The sequence below is a fragment of the Mustela nivalis genome, assembly GCF_964662115.1.
Source record: "Mustela nivalis genome assembly, chromosome: 10".
NCBI lineage: Eukaryota > Metazoa > Chordata > Mammalia > Carnivora > Mustelidae > Mustela > Mustela nivalis.
Window position 1 is genome coordinate 62292723 of NC_139029.1, and position 20646 is coordinate 62313368.

Consider the following 20646-nt stretch of genomic DNA (forward strand, 5'->3'; position numbering starts at 1 on the left):
TTATCTTAATAAATGCTGTTATGATCTATACTTCCATCACTACAAAAAGTGCCTTTGACCGCCATGGCTGTCGGTGCCAGAAATTAAGCTCCAGGGGAGGTGGTCTTTGAACCATCCTAGCACCATTTCAAGTGAAGACAAAGATCTTTATGGAACTGAAGCTTGCTGTTTATTCGTAGCCACTCAGGGATTCTTTTTTGGGCTATTGCCCATTATTTGAGCAATTTTTCAGTGGCTTGGAGTCCCCATAGAAGCAATCCCAAATCAATCTTTTCTCAACAGCAACAACCAGCACTTCAAATGCTAGCACCTTGCCTGGAATGATATTAGGGTTGCTAGAGGAAACCCCCCAAAACATCTCCTGGGTAGTTTTCCACAGACTTTCTGGAAGAGCGCACTATGAAAATGTGAATTTATTCAATCTCGTGTTTTCCGTTTTGGGCTAAGATGAAAGTAGCAGCTGGACCCAGTGGGAGTTTGGTTGGGAGTCGACTTTGATGGATGGGAATGGAGTTTTCTATAGTAAGAGAAGGGACAAATAATTTTGGATCATAGGTAGAGGAACAATGCAATCTGTATTTTCTGGAACAATGTGACTTTGTCATAAATATGAGATACCAGGGACACGGTTAGATGCTACCTCTGGGTAGCTGGGGTGGGGATTGCAGGGGGTGTGTGCTGGGGAGAAAGCAGGGGAATAAAGAAGTCAGGGGTAGGAAAGGGATCCAGAGAGGAAATGAATGAGGGTAAAAGACCAATTTTTAGACTGAGTTCTGTGAGCAACATGAACTGTAATGCATTGGGAGAAATACCATCTTCCCAGCCTCCCCCATGTGACGGAAACTGCCTAGATTTATTTCCTTCTATGGCTATATTTCTCTCCTCACTTTAGTCTCACCTCCTACCTTGTTCTAGGTGATCTTTTTCCCCCCTGAGAAAATAATAATTCTATCACTGTGGAAATTGAGGTGCCTTCAAGTTTCTTACTAGTCTTAGAGTATTTTGTTAGGACAAATTGCCAATTTCCTCTTTTATGGAAAGTACTAAAATCACTTTTTTTTTTTTTTAATAGGATGACCTCGATCCTTTCCCATTTGCTATTCCTTCTAATTTCTAGACGAGCTAGAAAAAATTGAATTGAAGGGGTTGTCAGCCTGTGGCAATAGCCACATCGACAGCTCAAAATGTTTGCTCTGAGAGTCCTTGAAGCAGAGTCCTTGGGCATTTCTACCAGTGACCATCCATGAAATGACAGTCCAATGGACACAGAGCTTCATTATATCTGTTTTATCTAAGGAAAAGCATAGAGCTTGGTCTACAATCAGTGCTCAATAGATATTTATTCATTGATTAGAAAGCTTATCTATGATGTAAACAATAATCATGCAAGATACAGCTGAAACCACTGGGGTTAATGCTTCCCAACCAGTGGATCTAGGCAGCTCTGCTCCAGGTGACATCTCCCTCATTCCCTGGAGCACTCTCCTGCAGCCTGAGTCGCTGCATTTAAATCGTGGGGCCCATGGTCTCCACCCTAGGAAGCCAGGAGACTCCATGCGTGTCAGTCATCTGAACCATGGTTCCAGGACACCTGGGCATTCTGGATCAAACGCCCGGCCCGTTTCTCCTTAAATTTGTCAAAGAGAACACTCTAATTAGTTTGGAGATGGAAATTCTCAGACTATTTCTGAAAGCAACTACCACCTGGAGACGAGTTGATTTAGTTCACCAGTTCTCCTAAAAACAATGTTTGAAGGGCAAGTTGAGATGCCTCTCTGTTGCCCCAAGAAATCTGCATGTCGTTCAGCTGTTGAGGACCCTCAACAGGCAGAAAGTTCTTCATCCCCTGATGGTTCAGTGCAGATAAGAAACTTTGATCATTTTCCTTGAATTCTGAAGCAACTGCTGTTGGCCTCTTTGAAGCAGGGAACAGAACGCCCTAGCACTTTCTGGCTGGTAAGGGACTCCTTGCTGGGAATAAGCTCTGGATATATATATATATATATATATATATATATATATATATATTTTTTTTTTTTTTTTTTTTTTTTTTGAGCAACCTCTACACCCACCATGTGGCTCTAACTCACAACCCCAAGATCAGCAGTCACAGGCTCCACTGACTGAGCCAGCCAGGCACCCCAGCTCTAGCCTTCTTTTAAGGGTGAGACATGGCTGGCGTGGGACATTATGAGAAGCCCTCACTGGGGCAGCAGCGTTTAGAGCAATGAGAGCTTTTCTGGTGGGAGCCACTGACTCCCCAAGCAGAAATAAGGGATGGAGAAACATTTTTGTTTTATGTGTCTTGGTTTCTTTCTTCTGTACAAGGTCGCCCAAACATCCAAACAGGAGTGGAGTCTTAGGGACACTCAAATATCATTGTAGAGGCAGCCCCTGGAGTCACAGGACACAGTTTCACTGTCGAGGGATAGAAAAAACATGAGAAGTATTCTCCGGGGATACGGCCCAGGTATTTTTGTTTTTTAGCAGATACCCCAAATGATTCTAAAGCCCAACGGGTTTGGGAATAACTGTTTCTGAGAGCAGCCTCCCACGTGTAGTTTACATAGTTGGACCTCAGATGACTTGTACCTGTTTTCTTTTTATTTCCTATATAAGCGTCTTGTATTTTCACCTTTTATATTGTGCATATGTAGTATACCATACAACATAATTCTTTTGTGTATAGTTACTCTATACTGTATTATCATTTTGTAATATAGTGGGAATGGTGACATAGTAACTATGTATAAGGACGGCTTATCATATACAAGATATTGTTCCAAGAGTTTTAAATACATTATCACCATTAATTCTCACAATTATTATTTGAAAGAGGTGGTATTATCATCACCATTTTATTTCTTTAATAACATCTTTATTGAGATACAATTCACATATCACACAGTTGGCCCAATTAAAGTATGTGATTCAATTTTTTTTTTTTTTTAAAGTAAGCTCTAGGCCAAATGTGGGTCTTGAACTCACAACCTTGAGAGTGAGAGATGCATGTTCTACCGACTAAGCCAGCCAGGTGCCCCATCACTATTTTATAGATCGGAAAAAAGAGACACAAAAAAAGCTAAGGTATTTGCCATAGATCTTATAGCTCGCAAGTGGTGGGCTGGGATTTACCTCTGACCTGGTGATTCTGGTGCCCGAGACTTTTTGTTTTTTTGGTAGAGTTGACAAACAATTACATTCTTTGCGGATGTGCAGCTTAGTGATTTGACAACTTTTAACAACCACACTGTGCTAATCAAAGTGATCAAGAGCTTTTGGAAATTTGGAGAGAACTGCATCATCCCTAGGCAGCAGAAGTATAAGACTCTAGAAGAGAGAGAAAGGCCTTCTCTGTGGAAGTGATGGTTGGTAGTTTGTTGGGCCTTAGATACACATAGACCATCTATCTGTGGCCAGGAGCATACTTCGTTGATTGACGCCTAAGGACTTTGCAGAACCCCAGCAACCTGACTGCGATGGGTGTGGAAGTCGCAGGAAACCCAGATGAGCTCTGCTCTGAGAATGAGAAAGGAACATCAGTATGAAGCTGCTCTTGCTCTCCAGCCAGCTGGGACCTTCTCTTCATTGGGAAGCCCATGGACACTGTGAGCAATTGGAAGGGCTTTTATAAGTCTAGCCTAGGGCCTTTCATCTCAGGTTCCAGAAGACCATGGGTTGATTAGAAGAGGTTTTTTGTGTGTGTGGGTTTTTTTTTCCAAATAATTTTATTTATTTATTTATTTGACAGAGATCACAAGTAGGCAGAGAGGCAGGCGGGGGGCAGAGAAGCAGGCTCCCTGCTGAGCAGACAGCCTGTTACAGGACTTGATTCCAGGACCCTGAGATCATGACCTGAGCCGAAGGCAGAGGCTTAACCCACTGTGCCACCCAAGTGCCCTGATTGGAAGAGTTTTTAATAAAGGGATCTAATGAGGAGGATATAAAAATGAAGAAAAAATGGTCCCTTTCCCAAGAATCTCGCAGTTGGAGCGGTGGACACTAACAGGAAACCAGCACCAGTTTCATGTGATGTTTCCATAGACATACTGGAGAGTTGGCCTGTTATCAGTGAGGCCAGGGCCCTTCAAACCTCTTAGGGATGGGACAGTCAAGTCCAAGAAAATCCCCTAAAGGGACCTTCTATTACCATTCATTGTCATGAAAGATTGACAGTTGTCCTGGTTGATGTGGAGTGTATCCCAGGCAAAGGGAGCAGTGTGTAACAGGACATAAGGTGAAGGTAGCCCCACATCCCTTAGGTGCCTCACGAACAACCAAAACTAGCCAACAGGTTGCCGAAGGACTCTTACGTACTCTTTGATGGAGTGCTCAGACCTAGATCTATACCCCAAAGCCTGGGTCCGTGTGTCAGCACGAAGTCAGAGTCCCTGTTTCTTAGGCTCCTGTGATTCTGTATGTAATCTCATAGTTATATCCCCTGGAAGGTGGATGATGGTAAAAACCATTCAGTACCTTTTGCAAAACTAGAATTGCCAAGGAGGAAAGAAGCTAATATTTCTCGAGCAGTGACTACTAGGCAAAGTGCCTTTTGGGTGGTTAGGATTTTTTTTGGTGGGGGAACAAGGCTGGTATTTGCTGCCTTTACCAGCAGCTTGTTCGTCAAGCTGTAGCAGCTTGCCTTATCACTGAGAAACCTCCTCTTTTAACCGGAGAGGTGTCACGACTTGTCTTCCCCTGAGTTCTATTTACATTTGGAAGCATCTCCTTCCTCCAGGAGAAGCATCACTAAAATCCTCACGCTACATCACATTTCCCAGCTGCCACTCATCCCTTAGGGGCTATTAACATTTATTTACATCGACATGGTGGCTCACCACCTTAAGTGAAAGGATAAACAATTAATGTCCCAGCTTGTGGCAGCAGGCTGGCCTTTCTGGGACACCATTAGGACTTGTCCTAGAGAGGGCTGTGCAACATGGCTGCTCAGCCCCAACCTTAACTAATTATTCAATCAACGATTTGGCAGGTCAGTCAATGGGAAACGATGTACAGTCGGCTGAAATTGATCACACTTCATTTCCCATCAATTGTCAAGCCAAATTGTGGATAAAGTCATAAGTAAAGGATCATTGCCTGTCATTCCTGGAACCGAAGTGTTTCCCTATCCCTTCTATTTCCTTAGACCCCAGGCTGATCAATAAAAGCAAGTATTCTGCTCTTACAGAAGGACCCAGAATAGAATGGTTCCCACCTTCTGAGATGCATGGGGAGGGGAGAGTGTTTGCTATTTCATAATTGATGCGGCTGTGCCATATAATCCGCTAACCTTGTCAGGCAGCTCGGCTGTGGAGGCTGGATTTTAAATCCCATGATCCATTATGCATCACTTACTTCCACATCTATTACTGTTCCATCGGCCGAATGACAGGATTCCCCATCAGGGCCTCTGATTGTGTGGGACCCTTCAACGCTATGCGTATGGAAAGGCCTGTGGAACTTCACACTTGGGTGATTTACAGGCAATTAGCAGGAGGCAGTGGCAGATTTAGTGTAGCTTTCCCGAAAGTTAGGAATAAAGGATATAAGCAGGCAGACTACCACCCTCCTAAAAGGCTCGGAATGATCCAAGCAATGAATTCTGTGACTCTAGCCACTGTCCTCTCAGAAGATGTTGTAAAAATATGATGTGCTCTTGACTTAGGTGATGGGCTGCTTCCAGAAGTCGCCACTGGCCCAGCTGGATAAACACCCACTGGCTGGGCCACGGAGAGAGCAGGGCCATACACTCAGATTCACGTGTGCCCCTGCCACTGCCCCCAAACCGCCGACCTCCTTCCTTGCGCTGTGGGGAATGATGGATCCTCAGGTGGAGAAGGCCTCTGGGACCTGCGTGTCAGCCACCAGAAAACAACCGGGATGGAATTTTCTGAGAAACATGGCCATGTGCAGAAATTATCACATGTTCCTCACAATGATTTGTGAAGTGGAAATTGTGGAGTTTTTCAATCTTGATTTCACGGCTTAGAAAACTAAGGTTTAGAAACTTGAGCGACCCTCCTTCATGTGTGGCTACTTAATAACAGCTGGGTTTAGACTCCAGGTCTCTAGGGTAACATACGTTTCTCTACATAATAGTTTCTCAGTCAGTGGATTTCAATGTACTAATGTTCTCACACATCTATGCACAAGAACAATTCTCTTGTTCACCCAGCAAATACGTGTGGAGAGCTCACCATGTACCACCTCAAGGAGCTCACAGTCTAAGGAGAGAGAGGGCAGCAAGCATCAAAATGATGCAGAATGGACCCTACTGAAGTGGTTGAAGAGTGGGTGCTTGGGGAGGACAGAAGGGTGCTTATTTCTGTCTTAGGTGTGGTCTAACAGAGTTTCTTCTGAGGGAATTATGTAAAGCCTCAAGGATAGGAAATGGTGTAAGGCTTCAAAGAACCAAGCTGAAAGGACTTTGTAGAAAGAGGGAACAGCATATGCAAAGCTTCAGAGGCCACAGCATTTGCAAAGCTCCAGAGGCAAGACAGAACTTAATGGGCAGATGGTTGGAACTTAGAAAACTGTTTGGGAAAGGGAAAAGGTGGCCTGGAGAGGATTCCATCCTATTCACAGAGGAACTTGTAAGCTTGTAACTGGCTGTTTCCACAGAGCCAGTCTTCTGAGCATCCCTGAAGGCAGGGGTTCAGACTCAACCCTAGCCAAGTCCTTGTCCTCCTCCTCCTCTCCAGGAGGAAAGATGATTGACTTTTAGTCATCACCAAGCATTTCTGGAATGGCTACAGCATAGGTAATGCCTCTGTCTCAAAGTACACAGTGGTAACTCCTCACTCAAACATCCCCCACCCCCCTGGAAAAAGGCTCTGTACGCTAAGTGATTTTCTGAAGGTCACTTGCTCCTAGTTGAGGCAGAGGCTGAGGTTGCCGCCAGCCTTCTGGTCCCATCTGCGTTCCAGTGTTACTTAAACATTCCCTTTGGCTCCCTTGTATGTCAGCCTTTCCACTCAAACTCACTGGGATGCACCCTCTTTTCATTATACTATTTTCTTTTTCAAATAGTTTCATATTGGAGAAGACAATGCCATTCCCAAGCCTTTGAAGTGCCCTCCGTGCACAGAAGGGGGGTGGAATATTGCACTGAAATTGGGAGTTCCAGCAACTTCTTCCATGTTTCCTTTTTTTTTTTTTTTCAGTGTTTCAAGATTCATTGTTTATGTACCACACCGTTTTTAATTGAATATAAGTAATAAGCTCAGAATTGTTTCAAAAATAATGTGAGTCATCATGAAGACTTCTTATTTCTGACTTTCGTGAGCAACTGTAAAGAAGGAAAATTGGCAATGACATGAATGGGACATTATGGACTACGAGTCTCAGAGAGCATCCAGGGAACTCGCAGGCCTGGTCCTAGCTTGTGTGTTGCAGACTGTACCCAGGAACAGACAAAAAGCAAGCGGAGCGGAGACCTCTGCGCTCCCACCCAAGCAGTCCCCGGGGCGGCGCTCGTGCCCAGGGCTGCTCTCCACGTACATGACGTCAGTTTCTATTTCCTTCAGCATCACAACGTCAATGAAGTAGAACAGCGGATGTTTCCACAAGATATCAAGTGACAGAGAGTCTTATTCTCTCTTGACTGGCCAAGAGAGCTAGTAGCTATCTAGTCGTATGGGTTTAGGGGGTACAAATAGAGACGTCTCAAGGATCCAGGCAGGAGCTGTAAATACAAGACTGGCCTTGCGAGTGCCAAGGGCACAAGGGCAGATGGATGCCCTCCCCACACCACAGGGCTGCTACTCCGCTCCCCTTGACTGGGATTATAAGGGAACAGGGACCTGGTGACCCAGATGTTCTACATTTTCGAGGAAAGCTAAAATTCTGGGTTTTGCGTGTTTCTTTTATATTTTTAAATTGGAAAGCTCCTGATATTGAATTGCTGCAACCCTTGTCTTGTATCCTTAGCTAGGAGGAGGAAAAATGATCGTTCACTGCTTATTACTGAAAGTTCCTCCACAGGACTTCGTAGTGTTTGTAAATCTCAGTAGTATGAAAAGAGGTAAATGTGAGATAAGAATTTGGTATTAAATACTAAAAACAAGGCTTGTTCAAAATGTGGGAGCTATATTGAGGAGCTAATACGGCGAGAGAAGTAGAGTGGAAAAGAAGCAGAGCGAAAGAGCACGGGGTATGGAACAAGAATTTCTGAGTCTCAGTGCGTCCACAGACAAGGGCTGTGGTCGGTCCTGCCTCAGTTTCCTCAGCTGTAAAGCCAAAGATTTGATTCGGTTTGTACCTGAGCACTCTTCTAACCATAACCTGGTGACCCACCTCCCCACCCCCTTCCAATGAAATCCGTATGGCACCTCTTCAAGGATCCCCGTTCAGCCCTCGGCAGTTTGGGTTTCATTCTGAAGTAGTGTTCTCTTCCGTGATGTAGTGCTGGAAGAAGAAGAGTCTGTCACACCAGGGCTGCAGAGAATATTAGAAACACAAAGGGCGACAACTATCATATGATCTCCCTGATATGAGGAAGTGGTGATGCAACATGGGGGCTTAAGTGGGTAGAAGAAGAATCAATGAAACAAGATGGAATTGGGAGGGAGACAAACCATAAGTGACTCTTAATCCCACAAAACAAACTGAGGGTTGCTGGGGGGAGGGGGGTTGGGAGAAGGGGGTGGGATTATGGACATTGGGGAGGGTATGTGCTTTGGTGAGTGCTGTGAAGTGTGTAAACCTGGCGATTCACAGACCTGTACCCCTGGGGATAAAAATATATGTTTATAAAAAATTAAAAAAAAAAAAAAAAGAAAGAAAGAAACACAAAGGGCAGAAGGAGAGTTCCAGAATGAGCCACTCTCATTCTCTTGCCTCAGTATCTCATCTATTCTGTCCTGCCAGGTCTAGTCATTTAACAGATGATCATTAGACTTCTTATCCCCGATGAAGAATCCTAACGACCCTTAAGGGTTCAGAATCCTACCAGCGGTGATGGTCTGCAGGCTGCTGAGTACACGGAGGGCGCAGAAGCAGCTACAAACGTTTGTATTCCTCCCAACGAACCCAAGCGATAGGTTTCTAGAGAACTGTTACTGTGCTCACTCCACAGATGGAGGAATGGCGTCTTCGAGAGGAAAAATCATTTGTGCAGAACATGGTGAGGAGGAAACAGTCCAGCAGGGACTCCGCCTCCAAAGCCCCAGACCTGAATCATGCCCGAGAGGCCAAGTCCTGAGCTGCAGCTTTCGGGCTCCTGGAATCAGGCTTCGGCTCAGACCAGCCTCTGCCTCTGGCTGAGCGGCTATGGGAAAGTAATTTAATTCCTTTCAAGCCTCACTTTTCCGATGTGTGATGAGGAAGAATTAAAGGACCTGCCCCACGTTTTGAGGATCAAGTGAGCTAGATAAGACACATCAGGTACTTGTGAGCATTCCATAAACGGTAGTGATTCTTGCGATTGGTCCATGGTTATGCTCTATTGTCTTCTTTCTCACTGAGCAGGCAGAACAGGCTGCAAACTTTACCCATCGCATCAAATTGAAAACAAGCATGGAAATAACAGAACAGATGAACATGACGTTTCCCCAGGAGCTAGAAAAGAACTTGAGGGGGCCCCACAGAGCCCCTTCGCCCTGCCTACTGGAACTTTTGGTTCCTTGAAGCCTGGGGAAGCAGTGAAACCTCACAAACTCCCTTGAGCTTCTGGAAAGGAAAACAATGCTCTCTCTGCTCACACTGTCCCATTGTTAAGCAATCACACTCTTTGAAGACTGGGCCACAGGAGAATATGCCCAGATCTTCCCAAAGGCAATTTGTTCCTGGTAGAAGTATTAAATGTCCCCCACGGCTCAGTGGCGTGGAACATTGAAAAACTTGTCCCTTCTCTAGATAAAATTCGAGGAGGGAGAAAGAGGCCATCCTCCAAGCAGTAGGGGCAAGCTGCTTTGTTGTCACTGCAGAAGTGCCTTGGGTCTCAGGCACGGCCCAACCACGTATGCTTTACTCACCATACTGTAGTGTGGGTTTACAAAGTCCTGTGAGTTCTCCCGGAGGGCCTGCACCTTCAGAGCCAAGGGGTGGAGAGAACGGAGAACATGTTCCCACTTCATGTTAATTCCAACTTCTGCCAGACTTCGTAAATAGATCTGCATGCTCGAGAAGGCACGCCTGGATCCTTTGTTTACAACCATCTGAGGTTCCTGAAAGTTCTTGCCCCTTCACAACTGCAGTGCTGTAGGAGGCTAGCTCCTTCTGCTACAAAGACCCACCTTGGATGTGCCTGCAGTCCTGGGATGTGATTAAAAATACGTGTCTGTCACATGGAGAAACTGATATTTTGCCAACAGTTCTGGAATGTAGGAGTGGCTTGTGTGTCCTTTCCCGTCTTTTACTTTAAACTGGCCTGAAAGTGAAAAAGTCTCAGACCACAGACATCAGACTGTGTTTCCAACACAACACTGAAGCAAAAAATCAGATTGTATTCTACAAGGAAACCCCTTAGATTGCGTGATACAGTCCAAACAGTGCAAAGAATGGAGCTAAGAATCCATATTATTTTGATGATGAGGAAAACTTTAATTGTACTAATCACATGGAGCAACGGCCTTTGAAGTCTGAACTATAAATCTGAGATGCTCTTTCAACAGCAGATTCTCCTCATGAGCTATTTGAAGTTGACAGGGGTGCTTTAGAGGGGATCCTCCTGTTGAATGGATACAGTGTGTCTCAAATGTGGTTCTGAGAGGGAGCCCAGGCTGTGGTCTGGCGCTCATGAGGCAGTTCCCCTGTATATGCAGCTTCTTCCCCCTTCCTTCCTCTTTTAGCTTGGGAGGCAGCAGGCAATGCTGTTGACGCCATGCCTCTGAGGAAACGTATCTATAACAACCTACTCAAAAGTTGGTGTAAAACCCCAAGAATCACTTATTAGTATTATCTCTCAGTCTTGAGGGTTGACTAGATCAAACGAGGCTGGTCTCCCCCAAGGTCGCTTACGTGACTCATAGGGTTGCAGTCAGAGAGAGGCTGGGGCTGGGATCCCAGCTGTTGGCTGGGCCCTCACATAGAGCTGTTGGCCAGAGCACCTGCAAATGGCCCTTTTCTGTGGCCTGAGCTTTTGAGTTCCAGCATTAAGCATCCCAAGACAGAGCCAGGCCGAAGGCATATCACCATTTCTAATCCAGCTTTCGGAGTCCCACAGTGACACTTTCCAGTGCATTCCATTCACGAGTGATGAGGCACTCGGGTCAGCCCACAGTTCGGGCTGATTAAAGAGAATTAGATTGTGCCTCTTGATAAGAGGAGTGTCAGCAAATTCCAGGATAAGAAAAACTTTCCATCGGTCTTTTTTTTTTAAAGTTGTCAGACCAGCCTCCCTTTTCAAAAGTAGTCATACTTGTCTCCATCCCCCACTCATGCACTCATGTCTGGACTAGTAGCAGCTCAAAGAAGTCCACAGAATCCAGCAACCCAATTGGCGGGGCATATGGTGAATGCTGCTTTGCTGTTTTCCAAGAGCCCTTTCAGAAGCCTCTGAAATAAGCCAATGACTCTCAAGTAGGACGCGGAAGACTCCCGTGTGGGAATGACTTCATTCCCTTTCGGTGCTACCATGCCCAGAGTCCGGCTGCTGGGTGTGCTCTGGAAATCTCCTCCTGCTCTCTCCAAGCTCAGCTTTCAGAGATATCCATTGTCTGAGAACCCGCATTGCTCACATGAGCCTTTGTCCTGGATAACAGCCCCTGTTCATCAATATGATACATTGCCCCCTGATTTTCTCCTTCTGTCTTTCTTTCGGGATATTCCTTTCTCCTCTCTGATTGCTTTTTCTTCTTAGACCATTACTCTACTTGATAGTGCCAGGTTATCATTGGATCCCATCTCTGTCTCCAATAAGCCTGTGATTGATACTAATCTTCCTCCTGGGACACATTTTATAGGATGCACAGTGGAAACCACTCTCTAAATCTTAGCTTTATATGTGCTGACAATTTACAAGGTTGCACCTCACACTCGTCTCAGGAGGCTTAAGGGGAAATTTGAGAACTGTGTAATCAGACCTCCTAATAAGAACAGAAATGCCTTTCTTACACAGACATGGTCATGCCAGTCAGTAGCCAGTGCTACACCCCTCTTTGCCTATTTAAATTTTATTTTTTTCTCTAGCCAACCAGATGCACATCTAGTGCCATCTGGGACATGTCCAGTTCCTAGAAACCCAGCATGCGTTCTTCCGAGGAGAGTGGTATTTTAATCACTCTAATAAAAGCTTTCCCTTGCCATCAATTCCATAAAAACAGAAAATTAGGGTGGTTGCAAACACCTCACTGAAGAGAAGCTTTGCTATATAATGTAACTGTACCTCTCTGGAAGAGAGATTTACAGACACAGCATGGGGCCCTCTCCCACAGACACAGGCTTGAGCTAGAACTTTATTCTTGTAGACCCGAGAAAGTGTTCTATAGAAAGTGTTGACTTCCCCTGTGGACTTTGTACCCTTGAAGCGTGCAGGCCAAGGAAGCCAGTGTAAGGCAGTGTTTACTTGCAACACTATTAGATTCCTCATGTTCTTCAAATGACTGCCAACATCCAGAAAATAGAGCTACCTCGGGACTCAGAGCTTTTGAGCAACCCACGCTGGCTGCATGATTTGTTCATTAGTTTACAGGAAACTCAAGGAAGGATGCTTCTGTCTCTTTAACTTCAGTGTGCTCACACTGGGGACCAGTAAAAGGAATCGTGATGAAAACTGGGTTTGTTTTCTGTTGCAGCTTAAAGAGTCAGACTCCGGGGGGTGCCTGGGTGCCCCAGTTAGTTGAGCATCCAACTGTTAGTTTCAGCTCAGGTCATGATCTCAGGGTCTTGGGATGGAGCCCCACATCAGGGCTCCCTGCTCAGTGGGGAGTCTGCTTGAGATTCTCTCTCCCTCTGCCCCTTCCCCTCTCCAGCGCACGCACACATGTGATTGTGTGTGTGTGTGCACACATGCGTGTGCACATATGAACTCTCTCTATCCCTCTCTCAAATAAATAATCTTTAAAAAAAAATCTAAAAAAGAAGGAGAAAATAAAGATACGAAAATGTTCTTCCAAGTAGTTGGATTTTACCTCCTATCCTGTAATGTCAGTCCTATGGATTACCCCGTTTAGAAGAGAGGTATCTCACAGCCTTTCCGGTTTTCTTCCTCCTACATCTGTACTCTTTCTGAATCAATATTTCTGGGCACACTGAGTGTTCTGGGCTAACTCACCCCAAATCTGCATGTTGAAGTCTTTACCCCCAGGACCTCAAAAGGACCATCTGGAGATAGGGCGTTTAAAGAGGTAATTATATTAGAATGAGGTCTTCAGGGTGGGCCCTAAATCAATCCGACCTATGTTCTTAGAAGAAGAGGAAATTAGGACCCAGACAACACGGAACTAGAGACAACCACGTGAGGACACAGTGAGAAGGAGGCCATCTGCAAGCAAAGGTGAGAAGCCTCAGAAGAAACCAAACCTGCAGACACGTTATCTTAGACTTCCTGTCTCCAAAATGGTGAGGACATGAACTACGGCTGTGGCAGTTCCCCAGTCTGTGGCATCTCACTACGGCAATCCCAGCCAACGGGTACTGGGGGAGCTTCTCCTGTGTGTAGCTGGAACTCATTTTTCTGGGTAAGTAACTAAGAGCGCCTTGCATCGTGTGGGTACAGCTCCATGCAAGGTGACAGCGGCCCAGTTCCCTGATGTAGCGCGAGTTAAGGCTGTGGCAATCCTTACTTTCAGGGTGCCAAGATGAAGCTGGAGAGGGAAACAACAGAGAAAGTGTCCCACATGAGCGGAACCCAGCTTCGATGCGTACAGAGATGACTGGGCATGTAAAAGGCAGCCTGAGGGTTCCGGGATGGCTGTGCGTGGGGGTCGGGATAAGCAGGGAAGTAGAAAACTGCAAAAATCAGAAGAGGGAACTAGTCCGTGCGAAATTCACTTGTTAACTGGCGCTGGAAGAGGTTAGGCTCCCACCTCCCACAGCGTCTGGGAGATAGGGGTCTTCAAAGGTTGGCTGGAGCAAACAGCAAATGCTCTTGGCAGCCTTGAGATCTCTCAGGCACTTGGAGGGGAACCCGGCCATGTCAGGGATGCAGGCTTGAGCTGTTAGAAACTGCGTTTGTTCATCTTTATAGGCCAAGGTTGACAGGCCTGGTGGAGAAAGAGGCTCAGAGGATCCAGGAGAGAATCTTCAACAAGAGCCCCTAGAATCAAGCCGGCCCTAGGCGCTGGCACGTGCTGTTTAAGCCCCCCGGCACAGGCTCCTGGGGAGATGCATGAAAAGTAACCCGAAAAAAAAAAAAAAAAAGAAAGAAAAGTAACCCGAGGCCCCTGCGGACATAGCAGCTTTCAGTATTGGAGCACAGGGCCTGTTCTGAACTGTGGGGTGACACTCGGCTGGGGATGGGGGGTGCTCCACAAAAGTGGACCTGAAATCCGGGGCAGGCTCAGAACTCATGGCAGTGAAGGAGACAGGAGCCTTCAACGTTAGAATTTAGGGTTGGTGACCTTTCTGTACTCGCTGCGCTTTATTATGCCGTGTTCACACAGCACAGGCAGAGAAGCAAGAGGCCGAGCAAGGGGGGTATGGCTGAATTGAGACATGGCAGAGACAACCAGAAAAGCGTGAGCTGTGAAGCAGGTGGGAAGGTTTTTAAAGATGGGAGTCATCTGGGTCCCCTAGGCAGGCGTCCTGTGTTAACGCTGACCGAACTACAGCCCATTTGTGTAAAGGGGTCGCCGTCCGGGGTTCCAGGTCTAGGGGAACCCAGGCATCCAGCTGCGGCCCAACCCAAGGCAGAGAGGAAGGGACTGTTTGGTTCTGGTGGGCCTGGCAGCTTGGGAGCTTCCCGAAAGCGGGGACCACATCACGATGCTGACACCCCAAGCCCAGCCTGGATTAGTGTCCCCAGAAGATATTCTCATAACGGCCTGTGCTTTTCTTTCATAGCATTTATTTCAGTTATAACTATGTATTTGTGCAATTATCTGACCCCGGTTTTCCCCGCTAAACCATATGTTTTATGAAGGCAGAAACGATGGCTATTTCACTTTCCATTGACTTCACGGTGCCTGATACGGTTCTAACGTGCAAGGGTTGGAGCTCAAGAAATACTTGTTTAGTGAATGAATGAACCCATGCATGTTGATGCCCCCAAGCTGTCAGAGTCTCACCTCTGGTATGGAACTCTGTGGGATGCATGGAAGGTGAAGGGCAGGATGTAGCATCCTCCCCGGGTTAGATGAGAAGCCCGTGCCCTCGACTGGCCTCAGGGTGTGAGATAACAGGTGCCCCAGTGTGGGATGGGAAGAGTGTGTCCCTCTGGAAGGCCAAGAAAATCTCAGTGGCGGAGTCGGATTTTGGGGATTTCAGAAAAGCCTTTGACATGTGAGACCCCAAAACTCTGTACCGGCAGGTCATCTCCCCGGCCCCTCTGCCCTTTCTACTTCTGAATCCTTCCTCCGGCCCCCAGCTCCTCGTGGATTCTGTTTGTCCTTGGCATAAACATTATAGGCACTGAGGATTTACTGAAAAAGCCCCGCCAAAGATTCTGAAATCTCCCCCCTGTCCCCACACACAGATCTCACTCCAAGGATGCTAAAATGCCTGACTGTCCAGCACACTCACTCCTTTGCCTTAAGGAATGAAAGAGATTACAACTGAACTTTTGTACTCCCGACATAATTTACTTTGTGAGAATCAGCTTTCTCTGGGCACGGAACAGTCTTGAGGAAAACAGGTCATGGACTAGATGGATTCTAACCACTAGATGTGGTTAAGAAGATCTGGAACACGGGGTCCTTCTGCAGCCACAGTGACATCCTTGGGTAGCCAGGAGGGAGACGGCTTGAGTGTGCTGGTTATGCGCTAGGGTGCGGAAGGGGGGGATGGTTGCAGGACGTGATGCAAGCAATGTAAGCGATAGGAAAAGCCCGAAGACAGAGAGGTCAGCCAGTTCCCAGCTCCGTGCTCTTTGTAAGATCACCGGCCCCTCCCTCATGCCTGTCTCCTGACTCAAGGCAGGGGTCTCCTCTCTGACTACAGAGCCCGGGCTGCCTTACTGGCCTCAGCGTCTGGTAAATAGTAAACATGTAAATACAGGTAGACGGGCTCAGTCTCCTTTCATGAGCTCATTTCCAGAGGGAGGCGGGCACCTGCTCAAACTATTTTCAGGAAAGAATATTATTCCCTAAGATTTTCTCTTAATAGACGGCGTTGCATAATGGAAAGGAAACTGGGCTGGAGGTTTAAACGCGATTTCTCTTCCCTGCATTGACACTGACTCACTGTGCGACCTTGGTCAAGTTCCTTCACCTCCTGGAGAGACTCTTTCTTTCATGTAAATGTCATGCCACCTTTGACTTGTTTGCTGCCAGTTTCGAAGGAAAAAGCACCCTGGGAAATGTGATTAAGGAGAGGCTCCTGGCCTCTTAGCTAGCGGAGGGGACTTTCATGCTCAGACCTGGGGGAGCACTTTGGATCAGCTCCTCTCATGTTAATTTCCTCCTCCTTCTCACCCACCCCGCCGTCTCCAGATGAGGGCACAGTATGGCAGATTGCATGTAAAACTGCTTTCTGAAAGGCACACCTATGCATCCTGGCCGGGATGCCTTTGCGTGGACCTGGGACTAATTCCAGTGTTGGCACTGGCTTGCAGAGGTGTCGTTGGAAGGGTTTGGGCGGGCTAACATTAGTGCTTTCCAGGGTGGGACACATACAGCCCTGGTTCCAGGTGCCAAGGAACTTTGGCATACTTTCCAGGGCTCTCCAAAGTCAGCAGAAAGGGCACAGCACAGCAGGTGTCCGCCCTGGGCCTATTTGACTTATTTATCAGTTTGATGTCTGCCTCCCCAGCTTGTAGGTAGCTGCCGTGATGGCAGAGACATGTCTAGTTAGCTCACTCTTGTATCCTTAGCATCTCCCTCTGCCCCCCAACCCCTGCTTGTGCTCTTTCTTCCTCTAATAAATAAAATCCTTTAACATTAAAATATATATATATTATATATATATATATAAAATATATATATAGTATTTCATTTTTTGAATGAACGAATGAATGAATGGTAATATGTTTGGTACAAGGCTGTGCTGTAGAACATACTGCTGGAGTACATACTGCTGGAGTCTGGCTCTTGCCCCACAGGCTTCCCCTAAACTGATGGAGAGCAAGGCAGGCAGAGGTCCCAGGCAGCAGGGCAGTGGTTCCGGTAACGGCTGGCTCCAATGTCAATGTTCCCCCAGGGGATGGAAGGGGTAGAGGAAGGAGGGGTGCTGGCCAAGAGTCCCTTCACCTCCATTCCAAAACAGAAACTAAAAAATGTTCATGATATGGAGAAGAATGAGAAAGGTCCAGCTCCTACCGCACAACAGCTAAGGGTCTTTTCATGGTTCTATATTGTAACTAATCCCAAAAGATATATTCCTCGACCTCCAATCACTTACAACAAAAATTTGTGTTGTCTTTTATACTGAAGATGGATTGAAATGTATTCAGGTTCCTTTATACTTGGGTGTGGCACTTTTGACCCGCTCTCAGAGGACCTGCACTTGGGGACAGAAGTGAAGGTCTACTTCAGTTTCTCTTGGCCTCTTCCGAAGGTTGGAAGCATAAGCTTGAAATGAGTGACCATTAATTGAGCATCTTCTGTGTGTTGGATACTGGAGTAAGCTCTGTGGGTAAGAGAACATCCCAAGGAGTTTGTGGGCTAGCAAGGGGCCTTGGCATATAAAGCTGGGTATAATAAGATTGTCGGAATTCAGGTGAGAGATGGTGGAGGGCTGAACAGGGGCATTCCCACTAGGAATGGAGAGAAGGGGCAGAGTTAGGAGAACTTGAGGCTAAGGATAATAAGACTTAATGAGTAATGATTGGTCGAGGCGGAGAAAGAGAGAGAGGGTTAGTATGACTCCCAGGCTTGGGGTTTGGGCAGCGGGGTAGGGCTGGGATCCTCATCACAGGACAGGAAAGGTGGCAGGTGTGGGGAGATTGAAGAGTTTAGCTGTAGATGGTTTGAGGGCGAAGCTCCTATGTGCCATCCAGCGGGAAAAGTCTATCAGGAATTGGACTAATTTCATGCCAGATATCATTTACTAAGTGGGAGAGTTTCACTGTTTTAATATTTTTAAACACCAATATTGTTCTAAAGAACCCTCTCCTCCTTGTTTGGAGACTGATTTATAGTCCTGGCTTCCCTCCAGAGTCTTATCTTTGAAGCAAACATCCCATCAGCCCTGAGTGCAAGTGAAAATGAGCCGAGCCAGAGCAGTGGGGAATACGGTCTGTCTGGCGCTGTATTTACCAGTGCCTTTCTTCAGCGACCCCTGCTCTGGCCCCCTGTGCTGTCAGCTCCCAGCGATATTTATCCTTCCAGCCTCAAATCATTTAACCCTTCTGTGGCCTTTCAAGACAAATCCTGGGCATCTCAGACACCTCTGACACATCCAGGAATAAGCACAGAAGGTGAACATGTCTGTCTCTGCTCAGCCTGGCCAGAGCATCTCTCTCCTTCTCATGCCTTGAAAGCCAAGACAAAGCTTCCTGGTAAAACAGGTCCTCGTGATCAGGTGGTGGGTCAGAATATTTCATGGAAAGTCAGAAAAATTATCAGAGCCTCTCAGAACTTCAGGATACAGATGGTACCCCAACTTATAATGGTTCAACTAACAATTTTTTGACTTTATAGTGGTGTGAGAGCAATATGCATTCATTAGAGACCTTACTTCAATCATCAAATTTTGATCATCTTTCGAGGCCGGCCATATGTGTTACGATGTTCTCTGGGGGTGCTGGGAAGTGGCAGCTCCCAGCCTCCCCCCATGATTGCAAGAAGACACTTACAACCATTCTATACCTAGACAACCATTGTTTTTCACTGTCAGCACAGGATTCAATAAATAAGGTGAGATAGTCGACATTTCATAATAAAACAGGCCTGGTATGAGATGATTTTGCCCAACTGCAGGCTAATGTAAATGTTCTGAGCATGGTTAAGGCAGGTTAGACCAAGTTACAGTGTTTGATAGGTTAGGTGTATTAAATGTATTTTTTTTTTTAAATGCATTTTTGGCTTGTGGTATTTTCAACTTACAGGGGGCTTATCATTATATTACCCTTTCCTAAGTCAAGGGAGATCTGTGTTTAAAAAAAAAAAAAAAAAAAGATCTTGCCATTCTCTGAGTAGAACTGAAGCTGGAGGAAAACATCATAGTCTTCTGAGCAAATCATGAGTAAATGGAAAAATGAAACCCAATGCTTGCCGCTTTAGAAACTTACATATCCATTCATTCAGCCAACATTTATTAGGCATCTTCTATATTTAATTAAGCCACTTTGTAGGACAGTATGGGACACAACAATGGAAAGTTCCTCTGCCTCCCAAGAAGGCGACACATGACTGACTGGTCACGACTGATGAGGAAGTAATTTGCAGTCACCAATGGCATCGATGGCAAAGAGCAGCCAAGCACCCTGAGCAGACTAGCCCGCCAAGCCCTCACAGTCTTCTGCAGTAGTTTCTATCAGTACCATTATTCTATAGATGAGGAAACTAAGGTACAAGGAAGTTGAGAAATTTGCCAAAGTCAGCAATTGGTAAGTGATGGGATTTGAACTCAAGCAGTTGGAACGAAGGACACTTTGTGAATCAAATGGCCTTGACATGGGACCACGAGTGGTAAGTTAACTTTCAGTGACTGGAGTCATTCCCAAAGGACACTACTCTGTGGGCAAAGACAAGGAGATGACACTTTTGGATAAATGAGTGATGGTCCTGATTGGGGGAGTTCTTCAAATGGGTCAGTAAAAAAATAAGATATGAAGGGTCACTCTGAGAAATGCAGACTTCTCTCTACAGGTAATAGGGAGTTGTGGAAGATCTTTGAGCTGGAGTGGTAGGATCAGAGCTGTACTGTGGTTCCTGCGCTCTAGCCACTTAGTAAAATAAGTAGACAAAAAACAAAGGAAGAAGAGGAAGGAAGGAAGGAAGGAAGGAAGGAAGGAAGGAAGGAAGGAAGGAAGGAAGGAAGGAAGAGGAGAGAAGGGAAGGGAAGGGAAGGGAAGGAAAAGAAAATTTCCTGGCTGTCTGATAGAGTAATTATAGTTATCCTGCCTACTTTATAAAATGTATAGCTTTCTTTATTCTTGCTCACATAGTCAAGAAAGTGGGAGTTTCTGATATTTCTGATTTAAGCAGCGATTGAAAGACTTGGTCTCCTTTCACTCTTTGGCTTTGCCCTCTTTGACCAGGGACTTCCAGGTTCACTGTGCTGTGTATATCAAGACATCGGGAAGAGAGAGAGAGTGGGGAAGGCACCTGCTTCTTAAGTTCTCCAGTGACCTTCACTCTGATTTCATTGGGAGGCATGTCCCCCCACCGCCAGAGGCATGGGGACAAGGAATGTGGTCCCTGACTGGGCAGGCTTCCATCTATGACTGCCCCGGGAGAAGGAAACATGACTCGTGTCAGAAAGTCTATCGCATGTGAATGCAGAAAGAAAAGCTTATTTACCCGCCAGCAATAACTTCAGAACAGTCTAGCACCTCATTTTGAAGTCTGGTTGAGGAATGAGTCTTATGAACAAATGAGACTTAAAATAAAATAATATAAGTATAGTCCCTTTTAGCACCAAATCATATTTGTCTAAATTATTCTT

General features: G+C 46.1%; 1 protein-coding gene across 1 annotated transcript in view; it reads left to right on the forward strand.

Annotated features, from left to right (window-relative positions):
• ST6GALNAC5 (ST6 N-acetylgalactosaminide alpha-2,6-sialyltransferase 5) overlaps positions 1-20646 on the forward strand; it is a 169337-nt gene that overhangs the window by 113278 nt on the left and 35413 nt on the right. The gene's annotated exons all lie outside the window — the stretch shown is intronic.